The sequence below is a fragment of the Giraffa tippelskirchi genome, chromosome 1, assembly GCF_054371585.1.
Source record: "Giraffa tippelskirchi isolate mGirTip1 chromosome 1, T2T-mGirTip1v1.2.pri, whole genome shotgun sequence".
NCBI lineage: Eukaryota > Metazoa > Chordata > Mammalia > Artiodactyla > Giraffidae > Giraffa > Giraffa tippelskirchi.
Window position 1 is genome coordinate 43,941,161 of NC_137275.1, and position 12,322 is coordinate 43,953,482.

The window sequence follows — 12,322 nt, forward strand, 5'->3', positions numbered from 1 at the left end:
AACCTTTTTTTTTTTTTTCCTTTGGAAGAATCTCAGTTGATATTATTGGACCCCTCAAAAAAAATCAACTTGGCATATATATATTAACCAACTATGAGTCTGGAAGAAATTCAAAAACCAGACAGAAGTCTTTGATTTTTAAAGCATATTTAATCATGTTTTAAAGCAAAATGGAAGACCACAAATCTATTCAGACATTCCAAACAGTGAAGGAATAATTTTTATCAAAATCTGTAACCTTACTCACACATAAAGAAATTGTCCCTAAGCAGTGCTGACAGCTCTGTCTGAGACGTGAATCTGAAAACACTGCACATTTTTTCAATTATGTTTTGGAAGCATTGAGTGTGCTCAATGAAATTCCAGAATTAATCCACTCTGGTTTTGCAATAGACACTGACTCATCCAAACTCCTCCCCTCTTTCCTTTTGGCAAAGTCTCTATCTTCTACTACCCGCTTTAACACACACACACAACTTAAGTTAGAACCAATGACTATGATACATCAAAATATTCAGTTAACCCAAAGACTTTCATTTCTGTTTCCTGCCATTGTTTTTCTAACCCAGATGAAGGGAAAACACCTCATTTACCACCTGCAACATCTCCCAGATGAGCTGAGATGCAAGGTACCCTCCCATGTAAAAGCATAGGCTGCCTCTTCCTGCCCATAAATTTCATGGAGTGACAAGAGAGCTACTGATAACTACAAATACTGAGATTGCAATGGGTTGACAATTACTGGGCAGTCATCAGAGAACAAATGATTCACCTAGAAAGAGACACAGTCTTCCAATGAGATGGATCATTCTGATTCCATTGCTGAAGAGGTAGAGAGTCCATGAAACAAGTTAGCTTCAAAATTCATGGTTTTATTTCATAATAGATAGCTATTTTTTAAATTATTTTTGAGAAATGATTTACATATATAAAATTTATCCTTTTAAAGTGTACAATTCAGTAGGCTTTAGTATATTCACAAATTTATATAGCCATCACTATTTTCTTTCCAGAACATTTTTATTATCCCAAAAAGAAATGCCATATCCACTAGCACTCAAGCCCAGTTCCTCCAACCCTCCAGCTCTAGGCCATCACTCATTTACTTTCTGTCCCTGTGTGTGTGTGTGTGTGTGTGTGTGTGTGTGTTGGTTGCTCAGTTGTGTCCAACTCTTTGTGATCCCATGGACTGTAGCCTGCCAGGCTGCTCTTGTCCAGACGAGAATACTGGAGTGGGTTGCCATAGCCTTCTCCATAGATTTGCCTATTCTTAACACATTTTGTATAAATGGCTACACATGGCCTTTGTGTCTGGCTTTTTTCACTTAATGTTTTTAATGTTCTAGATGAGATTTTTTGATGATAGGTTGAATTTCTCTTCTAACAGTCTCCCAATATTGAATGACTCTCCACCTTGAAGTGCTGTACACGCATTGTCTCACGTCATTCTCACAGCATGGGATGAGGCATATACAACTGTATTTATTTTACAGACAAGGAATTGGGGTTTAGAGAGAAGTCAAGTAACTTGCCCAGGGTCAGACAGCTAATAAGCAACAGAGCAGGATTTCAATCCAGATCCATTTGACTCCAAAGCTGGTGACCATACCCTCCAGGCTCCAGGAGTTTTAGAGATGTGTTCTGATTTGTCTGGCCTTTCCAGTCACTTCTTTTACACAGGAAAGTGTAGATTGCGAAGATGCTCAAGAGTGAAGGCAGTTCTCTAGGGCCTGGACTGGGTGCAGTGAGTCTGGAAGGCAGCATAGCTAGTCAGTGAACTGAGTATCGGTGAATGGTAGCTGGAAGTCTAAGGTCATAGGAATCCCAGAAACTTTAAGGAGATTGACTGCAGAGCTTCCAGCATACCAGAGCAGCAAACAGCTTGGGGTGTCTGGTTGAAGCTTGGAATGCCATTAACATCCCTGTTTGGGTCTCTAATCAGTAGGCTCATAAATCAGATTATTCACCAACAGCAATGGTCTTCTTGATGAATCTTGGCGAAACATAAAAGAAGAGTCATCTTGTCCATCACATTGCTATGATCCACAGCAAGGCTCAACTTAAGAATCTTGGGATGAGATTCAACTTATTTTTTTAATATTTATTTTATTTTTTAATTGAGATGTAGTTGATTTACAATCAGAGTTTCTTTCTGAAGACTCTCCGAACAGTGACGAAATGTCCATGCAGAGATCTATCAAAGGCTGTCAATTTGCTTGTTTCTCCCAGAAGAAATGACAAAAATTATGACTGAAACCCACAGCTCACTCTTCAAACTTCTTTCAATTTTTTGTTCCATCTCCTCCTTTGAAATTTTAAGAACCAAATGGCCAGGAATTATCAGGCTCACTTCTCCTTGTTTCTACCTCCTGACTTTGAGAGACCTTGACATCTGTAAACTGTGACATGGCTCAGCATGGGCTGCATTTGAGCAAATTAGAGAGTGTGAGTAATTCTTCCTTAAAACACTGGCCCCTGTATGCGTTTTGAATGCAGGTGCAGGGGAAACGGTCTTTCAGTGAAGATAGCTTATTAGGCCCATTGTTAAAGCAAAGCCAACCAAACTCAAATACTGAACACTTACTCTTGGTGCAACTTTACGCTCGAGTTGAATCTTTTAAAAAAATTTTTTATTTTTATTTTTTAACTTATTTTGTATTGGAGTATAGCCAATTAACAATGTTGTGATAATTTCAGCAAAGGGATAGTGATAGTGAACAGCAAAGGGACTCATCCATGTATATACATGTACCTGTTCTTCCCTCAAACTTCTCTCCCATCCAGGCTGCCGTATAACATTGAACAGAGTTCCCTGTGCTATACAGTAGGTCCTTGTTGGTTATCCATTTTAAATAAAACAGTGTGCACATTTTTCTTTTTTTTTTAATTGGAGTATAGTGTATTTACAATATCATGTTAGTTTCCGGTGTAGAGCATAGTGATTCCATACTTTCACAGATTATATTCCCTTGCATTCATGTTATTGTTTTAGTTGTGTCCGACTCTTGCGACTCCATGGACTATAGCCTGCCAGTCTCCTCTGTCCATGGGATTCTCCAGGCAAGAATACTGGCATGGGTTGTCATGCCCTTCTCCAGGGGATCTTCCTGACCCAGGGATCAAGCCCATATCTCTTACATCTCCTGCATTGGCAGGAAGTTTCTTTACCACTGTGCCACCTGGGAAGCCCTCATGCTCCCTTACAGGTTATTAAAATACAATGGCTATAGTTCCCTGTTAAATCCTTGTTGCTTATCTATTTTACATATTGTAGTTCGTTAATCCCACACTCCTAACTTCTCACTCGTCCTCCTTCAAAGGGAAGTGAGAGTAGGGTTCTCCCTCCACTCCAAAGGCAAGGGCAATCGGCTGCTTGGGTCCTGCTGTCCTTCCACTGTTTCCAGCAGCAGGAGCCTTTGCCTGAAAACAACTCCTCTGACATCACATCTGAGAGAGCTCACTCTAGCTCTGCAGTCAGACAAGAGCACCTCGGCAACCCTACTCTGCAAATTACTTAACCTCTCTAAGCCTGTGTTTCCTCTCTGTGTTAGGAAGACTGAATGAGAACAAAATACGTGAAGCTCTCAGCAGAGTGTCTGACATGTAGTAAGTCCCAGTAAACACTGGCTATTTTTTTCTTAAATAAATTTCTCAGAGCTATTTGGAGGCACGTCCCAGTGAGATGTTACACCGTCCTTGTTTTGGCCTGCAGAACACACATATGATTTAGAGAGGCTGGGAGGGAATAAAAATGTGAGCTAACCCTCCTAGGTGCTTTCTGGTATGAGCACTGACTCTTAAAGGCAAGGCTTAGAAATGGGAGCGTTTCTGTCACTCATCTCCTCCAGGAGGAAGGAATTAATGAGCAAGGAGCCCAAACAATGGAAGATTCTGAGGCAAGAGGTGAAGGTCTCACTTCAGACCGCAGGAGTGAGGAGAGGAGGGCGCAGGCCATGAGGGTAGAGGCCGGGAGACAGCTTGGCCACTGCTAGCCATGGGCCCCTGGGAGCCAGTTAGGGGCAGGCACCCCTCCACCCAGGACCCATGATTTGGTGAGGGGAGCACAAGATGGATTCCAGTCCCCCATCCTTCCTCTCTTGTCTCCTCAAATAAGTCCTTGACTAGGACCCAGACTTCGCAGCCTCAAGCAGTAGCTTAGGGCTGGGCATGGGTATCTGAGTTTGGATTTGGACCAAGAGTCCAGAACCACGAGGATAAGAGCAAGTAGGCTGCTATCTGTGGCGGGCTGGAGGGGAAGAAGGTAGGGTCTTAGCAAAGTGTTTCTCTATATGTAACAGAGCCAGGACCCTATCGGGCCTTTCCCAAGACAGACTCCCACCCCTCCTCCCCACTCCATGTCCTCTGCCTGCATCTTTTTCATAGAAAAACTTTAGCCTCCTAGGCTTTCCCTGAGTTCCAAATGATAAATTTAATACAAGAAATGAGAAAATGCAGAAACAAAGGAAAACAGTCAAGAAGGCAAAATAATAATAGTTTAGCCATTAAACAAAGTCAAGGATCTTTAGTTCCTCCTCGATGGCTATAGATAGTAGTATTCTGAGCCATGTCCTTTGAGCTGTTTTGCAGATACTGAAATCCCCACCAGGTGGGAGAAGTTAACTACCTACATACTGATCACGAGCACATGGACCCCAGATCAGTTGGAACCAGGAGGTTAATGATGATGTTGATTCTTGATTACCTCACCACCCACCAACCAGAAGAACGTCCACGAGCTGACCACGCACCCCAAAACCCCCTCCTCACCATGTCTTGTAAAACTTTTTCCTGAAAGCCATCAGGGAATCCAGGTCTTTTAGACACTGACTGCCTGAACTCCTAGCTTGATGTCCTGCAATAAAGCCTGCACTTTCCTTCACCATAACCAGTGTCGGTAGACTGGCTTTACTGTGCTTGGGCAAGTGGACTCAAGTTTGGTTGGATAATGTATACTTTGCCAAATATGTGAACCACCTTACAGGTTGGGTTCTTCAGAAAATGAAGCTGAAATGAAGGTTGAAATTGTTGTGTTGTCTCTAAGTCGTGTTTGACTCTTTTGCAACCCCATGGACCATAGCCTGCCAGGCTCCCCAGTCCATGGGATTTCCCAGGCAAGAATACTGGAGTGGGTTGCCATTTTCTTCTCCAGAGGATCTTCCTGACGCAGGGATCGAACATGCATCTCCTGTGTTGGCAGGTGGATTCTTTACTACTGAGCCACCAGGGAAGCCAAAAGTTGGGATATGAGATGTTTATTAAAGATAAATGTGAAGCACAGGATTGGGCCTAGAGGAGCCACCAGCTGAAAGCTGTTGACCACACTTCCTTCAGCTGGGCAACAAGGCCTTCCTAAAAGGGCGGTGTGGTGGCGCCTTTCCAAGTGAATCACAATTACCAGTCAACAGCACTGAGTTTGCAAGTAGTGAAACATTGCTCCTGGGGAAATACAGGGCCTAGGTTCCTGTGAGCCTCTGATCACAACACTGTCACCAACAGATCAATACGTGACCTGGTTTGATGTGTGTTTCTTTTTTAAGGCAACTTTTAGAATATATATTATTGATTCATAGCTGTTGAACTCATGGTCAACAAGACTGTAATTCAGGCCTGAGCGAAGCTTATCTAACACATGTGTTTTCTGTTTTCTCCGTAAGGCTCATTACAGCCTTCTAGTACTCAGAAACACGAGTCCAGCTTCAGAATTGAGCCTGGGGGCCATTTTAAAACAGCAAAACCACCAATGAGAAGCACTAAATAGACCTTGAAAAGGACATGTTTGCAGTGTGCGAACTGAAAAAAGAAGTCATCAAGTCAACTGTCCAGTCTCAGCTGAGAACTTGCAGGTCCAGCAATACAATTTTTTGCTCCTCTGCACATCTGCAAATGACCGTGGAAGCATTGTAAGTACTGGCTTTGGGGTCACAGGTACATTTCAGCAAACAGGCAAATTCACAGATTCAGAATCCATGAATAATGAGGATCAATCTTGCTTAATATTAATTGCCTCCTTAATAATTTAAAATGTTACTCTACTTTCACTCTAGGTGATATTATTGATGAAATCATGGTTTAATTGTGCAGGATATGTTTTTTCTAACCTACATTAATTTGAATATATTATTGTTCAAGTTGTTCATCTTTACACCTAAATCATCTCACACACCACCCCAGTGGTGCACAGATCTCGGGTGTCCGTGATTCTTTGAAGCTGCATTTTTGTGAGCGTCACGGATTTGATACATGGATGATTTGGTCTGACCCACTCTCAGGAAATCTTCTCTCCTCAGGTTTCTACTGGAATCATTCATTTGTTCCAGGATCTCTGGGCTTAAGAGGGAATTCTCTTCCATATTCCACTCAGCATAAGTTATGCTTATCCTTTACTTGCTAATAAAACAGCAGCTTGTGTTTAATGTGGATTGATTCAAATAAGAGAATTCAGCGACTTTCCAAACCCACCAACTTCTTCCTGTGTGGTTAAACGTTCCCATATTTGGTGAAAATGGAGAAAGGAAATGACAAAGGATTGGATATTATCCTGAAAGCTATTTGTTTACTTTAAAAATCTTAATAAAAAGATTTCTCCAGTTTATTTTTCATAACTTCATGGGAAGCAAGAACAATTTCTGAGAAAGAGCTGGTTTTTAGACAAAAATGTCATTTAATCTCCAAGTATACTGTAAATTACTTTAAAGTGCTACCTGGCATTTGTAATCTAAGATGTCCAGAATCGATAACATTGCAAAGATTCTCTGATAATCATGAGAATGCAGGTTTATTTCCTTCAGTGGAGAGTCAGTTAAAAGCATATGAACTTTTTAACTGGCCTCCAGCCTCTATGACATGTGATCTACCTGCATTTTTCCATAATTTGTAAGCATCAGCTGAGGTTGTTTAATAGTTGAAGCTAATATTTGTTAATTGAAAGTGGAGGTGATTTAAACCAAACCAAAGATAGCATGTATACTTTTTTTTTTTTAACATTGAACCTATGTTGGAACCTTTGTTCTGTTTTCTTCTTCTTTGTGCTTTTCTTGTTTTGTAAAAAAAATTTCAGCTTTATTAAGGTATAATTGACAAATAAAATTATAAGGTATTTAAGTATACATTGTGATGATTTGATACATGTTATGAGAGAATTCTCCCCATCTAGTTAATTAATACATCCACCACCTCACGTATTTATCCTCTTTTTTTTTTAAGAGAACATTTAAGTACTACACTCAGCAAAATTTAGTTATACAATAGAGTGTTGTCAACTATAGTCATCATGTTTGAAGTTAGATCCTCAGACCTTGTTCATCTGACATCTGAAACTTTGTACCCTTTTTATCAACATCTCCCTATTCCCCAACCCCCCAGCCTCTGGCAACCACTGTTTTACTCTCTGTGTCTAGGAGTTAGTTTTTTTTTTTTTTTTTTAAGATTCCAGGTATAAGTGATACTTTGGAGTATTTGTCTTTCTCTGTCTGGCTGATTTCACTTAGCATAATACCCTCAAGATCCATTCACAAATGGCATGATTTCTTTCTTTCTGAGAGCTGGATAATATTTTACATTTTTATCCACTCATCTGTCAGTGGACATTTAGGTTGCTTCCACGTCTTGGCTATTGTAAATAGTGCTGCTATGAACATGGGGCTGTAGTTATCTCATTTGATACCCTGTTTTCATCCCCTTTAAATATATACTCACAGTTGGAATTATGGAATCATATGGTAATTATATTTTTAATTTTTCTGAGGAACCTCCCTATTGTTTTCCACAGTGACTGAACCATTTTACATTCTTACTAACAGTGTACAAGGGTCCCCTTTTCTCCACAGCCTCCCCAACACTACTATCTCTTGTCTGTTTGGTGACAGCCAGTCTAAGAGTTGTGAGGAGATAACTTGTTGTGGGTTTGACTTGCATTTCCCTGATTAGTGATGTTGAGCACTATTTCGTGTACTCATTAGCCACTTGTCTTCTTTAGAAAAGTGTCTATTCAGTTCCTCTGACCACTTTTAAATTGGATTGTTCTCGTGCTACTGGGTCTTACGAGTTCTTTTCATATTTTGGCTACAAATATAACATAATTGGTAGTCCAACTTGCTAGTCCTGCTCACCAGGAGGGACTCTCGCATTCTGAATGTGGCTTCCGGATGAGGGCCAAGTCTGTGGTCCCAGCACCTGATCATCCTTAGAGCCTTCAGGAAAATTCTGCTTCCCCGGGTTTTTACAGTCCCTGGTTCCTCTCTTGTGGGTTTTAGCCCATGATGGCAGCAGTAGGTTTTGATTATCACAGAATACACTCCTGGTGTACATCACCTGCTTTGTTCTCTGGACCACAACTTTGCCCCCTGAGCGGCAGCTCACAACTATGTTGCAAACAGGTCATCAATATATGCTCCTCCTCTGCCTTCACAGTGGTCACGTGGCCCCCTGGAATGCTTAGAGCCCTGGAACTCTCACCCCTGGCCTTGAGTAGCCTCATTTGTATCTCACACACAGAACACAAATGATCATTTTCCACACGTACTGGAATGTGAATAGGTTGGGAAGCACCTCTGAAGACTAAGATTCAGCTTGGCTTTGGGAATCTCCAAGCATCCCTCACTACCTCAGTTCTGTTGCTAGACTCTCTCTCCAGTACCTGGTTGCCAGTCCCCAGAACAACTGGCCCATCTTTAGACTTGAGACTCACTTGCTTCATTCCCGTGGTAGAGACTGACTAGATGGTCACCCAACCCACTTCTCTCCTGGGTTTAGACACAAACTTCATTTCCTAGGCCCTTGCATACAGGCAGGGTGTGAGACTAGCTCTGGCTGATGGACTGAAAGTGCAAATGATGTATCACCCCTGGGTTAAGACCGGTAGAGCTATATGATCTCTCCACACTTTCCTTCTAACTTCTTTGTCCAAAGTGTCCTTTGCATGTGTTGAAGATGGTTACTAGATCCCCAAATGACTACCCTTTGTCCAGCTGCCCCACAGCTTCTAACTGAAACAAACTTGGACTTGAATGAAAATAATTTTTTTTTTATTGTGTTAAGCCTTAAAACTTCAGGATTTATCTGTTATAACAACTAGCATTATCTACAGTAATCAGTACAATTTCTCTGTCATAGACATTCATGGTGTTAGGGGATGAACTATGCCACCCTAAAATTCATGCATGGAAGTCCCAACCCCCAGTATCTCTGAATGTCATGATAAGTCCTTTAAAGAGGCAGTTAGTTAGAATGAGGGCATTAGAGTGGGTTCTAATCTGACATGACGGTGCCCTTATAGGGAAGGAAATAGACCAGAGGTGGTAGTACACAGGTGGACAACCATAGGAAAAGAGAGGCAGCAAGAGGGTGGCCACCTGTGAGCCAAGGAGGGAGGCCTCTGAGGAAACCAAGCCTGCCAGTTCTTTGATCTTAGACTTCCCACCTCCAGAGCTGCAGGCAATAAATTTCCATTTTTTTAAACCACCCAGTCTGTGGGATTTTTGTTACAGCAGCTCCAGAAAATGAATACACATGGTCCAGTCTCCCTGTGTATCATTTTGTTTCCTTCTTATTTCCCAACAGATATGTTTATTTAAAATACTATCTGTCCTCAAAGATGCTAGTTTTTGCCAGCCTTCCTGTCTCTGCCATTGTTATCTTTCATGACCTGCAATCAATTTTGGTATTTCCTATTCTTACATAAACCCAAACACACCTACACACATATATTGCTTCTGCTTGATATTTTCCAATTTTATAATGGTCTTGCTGTTAGAGGTTTGCTCAATAAAAGTTTTTATTGAGGGCCACCCTGGATTTGAACTTAGCCAAGTCTGAGTATGCACAAGGAGCTAATGGGTTAAGTGAACACCAGCTCCAAACATTCTGTGAGATTCTCCTATCCCTGTCTTCCCTTCCCAGCCACTGCCCTCAAAGGTAGGTGCTAGCAAACTCCCTAAGTTGCAGGTTTCTCTGACATAGGATCTATCTTCAGAGACTATGAACAGGAGCAGCCCTGATTGTGTGTGTGAGTGCAAGGTCAGCGCAATCACCCATTTCCCTCGCTGTACTGGAGCCAGGCCCTGCTCTGGAATCTGTGAGCCTGTCAAATTGTGGCAACTGTCACGTTGAGCCAAAACCAAGTTTTGCTGATGGAAGCAAGCTGCACAATCCAGGGCAGCCCACAGACCCCAAGATACCACCTTGCAGAAGTTTTGCTCTGGCTCTGAGCTTTTGACTAGGTAACCACCTATTGATAAATGGAGCTTCCAAAATACACACAGGGACCACCTGTTCGGCTAATTGCAAGTATTTTACATTCGACTTCAGTAAATTGTTTAACATAGCTCCCTCTACTGGGCTGTTAGTGACTGAAGCTTTCGGTTTCAAAACCAGGGAGAAAGGTTTTAAAACTAAAACCTTTCAGCTACCACCAGTTGAGCTGACAGAATCAATGAGGAAATAGCATTGCCTGATGTGGAAATCCTAACGGGTATATGAGTGGGACCCTTCGGGTTTTTGCCAATGCTTTTTGGGTCTGTCACCTTGCATCTCAGTAACTTGTCATCTGGGAATCAGCAATCCTGATGGGCTTCCCAAGAGATGTATGGGTTAATATGGTTACAGCGTTTGTTTCTAGGAACAACTATGATTCCAAGTTTAGCTCCACAGGAAGTCAACAAGCAGAAGAAACAACAGGGCAAAGGTGTTCCCAAGAAGCAAGCCAAAACACATTCACAAATGGGGACCCTTTCAAAATAAAGGCAGACTGAAAGTAAGGCAGGTTGCTCTCCCAAGAGTCTGATCTGCGACAATGAGTGGGAGTCCCAGGATTGAACCAAAGACTATTTGTGACCTTTGACCATTAAAGACTCTTAAAAAGGACAGTCCAGATTTGCTTCTTTCATCCTGAATCAGGAAGCTCTGTAGTAAGGGATGAGGCGAAGAGAGTCCCTGAAAATTTGTCTCCTTTGTCTACAGGGCTCAGGGTGATCCTGGTCTCATTCAGCATGTGAAGTGAAGATTTCCTTCAGCCCAGCCCAAGAGACACATCCACCCCTCTGCACCTGTCTACATGTCTGCCCAGACCCTAAGTAAGCATCATGTGTGTTGGGGATTGAGGGAATCCAATAAAGCAAATGGAGATCAAAATGACAGTGCTGATACAAGCTGGCTTGGTGAGTGCGGCTTTAATTATATTAGCCAAGTGGCTTTTTAATCTCTCCCTCTGTACTGAACGTACTTCCCAGGCTCTTGCCGGGAAGGTTACAAGGAGTATGTTCCCGGCAAAAGCCTGGCTCTGTAAAGTTTACGGCACAGGGGAGCAGAAGGAATTATCCCCGCCAAAGAATGACTGACTCATTCTCCCAGTTCCCTCTCCTGGACTCACAGATCAGATAACTCATTCCTCTCCCCCTGGGGAGATGAATAAAGTGGTGGCAAGTGTCCAGGAGTTGTGCTCTGGTGGAGGTGTCCACATGGAAGGAAGCATCAAGAGATGGAAGTAAGTGTCCCCAGCAGTCTCCTCTTGGAAGCTCCCATGCAGCCTCACCCTACTTCCCTGTGTATGGATACAGGTGGGTGTACACACATGCGCACACACACGCGCGCACACACACACACACACACACCACCAGCACCTCCTGCAAAGATCAACTCGAGACTCCATCCTGTGCTTCATAGCCTGTGATGATGTCTGTGTGTGTGCTAAGCTGCTTCAGTCGTGTCTGACTCTTTGCCACCCTATGGATTGTAGCCCACCAGGTTCCTCTGCCCATGAGATTCTCCAGGCAAGAATACTGGAGAAGGTTGCCATGCCCTCCTCCATGGGATCTTCCTGATCCAGGGATCGAACCCACATCTCTTACATCTCCTGCATTGGCAGCTGGGTTCTTTACCACTAACGCCACCTGGGAATCACTCCCCTTAACATTGTGCTCCACCACTGTTTCCTTTCTACCTCCTCCATTAGGACTTGAACTCCCAGAAGGCAAGATTGTATTCCATTACTGTTTTTTTCTTCCAATTTTATTGAGACGTAATTGGCATATATTATTGCATAAGTTTAAGATGCAGAGTTTGATGGTTTGATTTCCATATATTGTGAAATGACTGCCATGATAGATACAGATAAATTTTACCATCTCATTAATATACAATTAAAAAAAAACTTTCTTCTTGAGAGAAGATTTATCTGGACTTTTTCACTAATCATGATTTTAAGATTCTTCTATGTTGTTGAATGTATTAACATTTCATTTCTTTTGCTTGCCAAGTAGTATTCCATTGTATGGACATACCAAACTTTATTCTTGGGTTCAGCAGTTGATAAGATACTTTGTTCCTT

General features: G+C 42.2%; 1 long non-coding RNA gene across 1 annotated transcript; it reads left to right on the forward strand.

Moving 5' to 3' along the window:
* Positions 1 to 4,450: 4,450 nt before the first annotated feature.
* On the forward strand, positions 4,451 to 11,144 carry LOC145515516 (uncharacterized). The gene is made up of 2 exons (XR_014060908.1): positions 4,451 to 5,900; positions 10,957 to 11,144. It is a non-coding gene; the product is annotated as an uncharacterized LOC145515516 (long non-coding RNA).
* Positions 11,145 to 12,322: the final 1,178 nt, after the last annotated feature.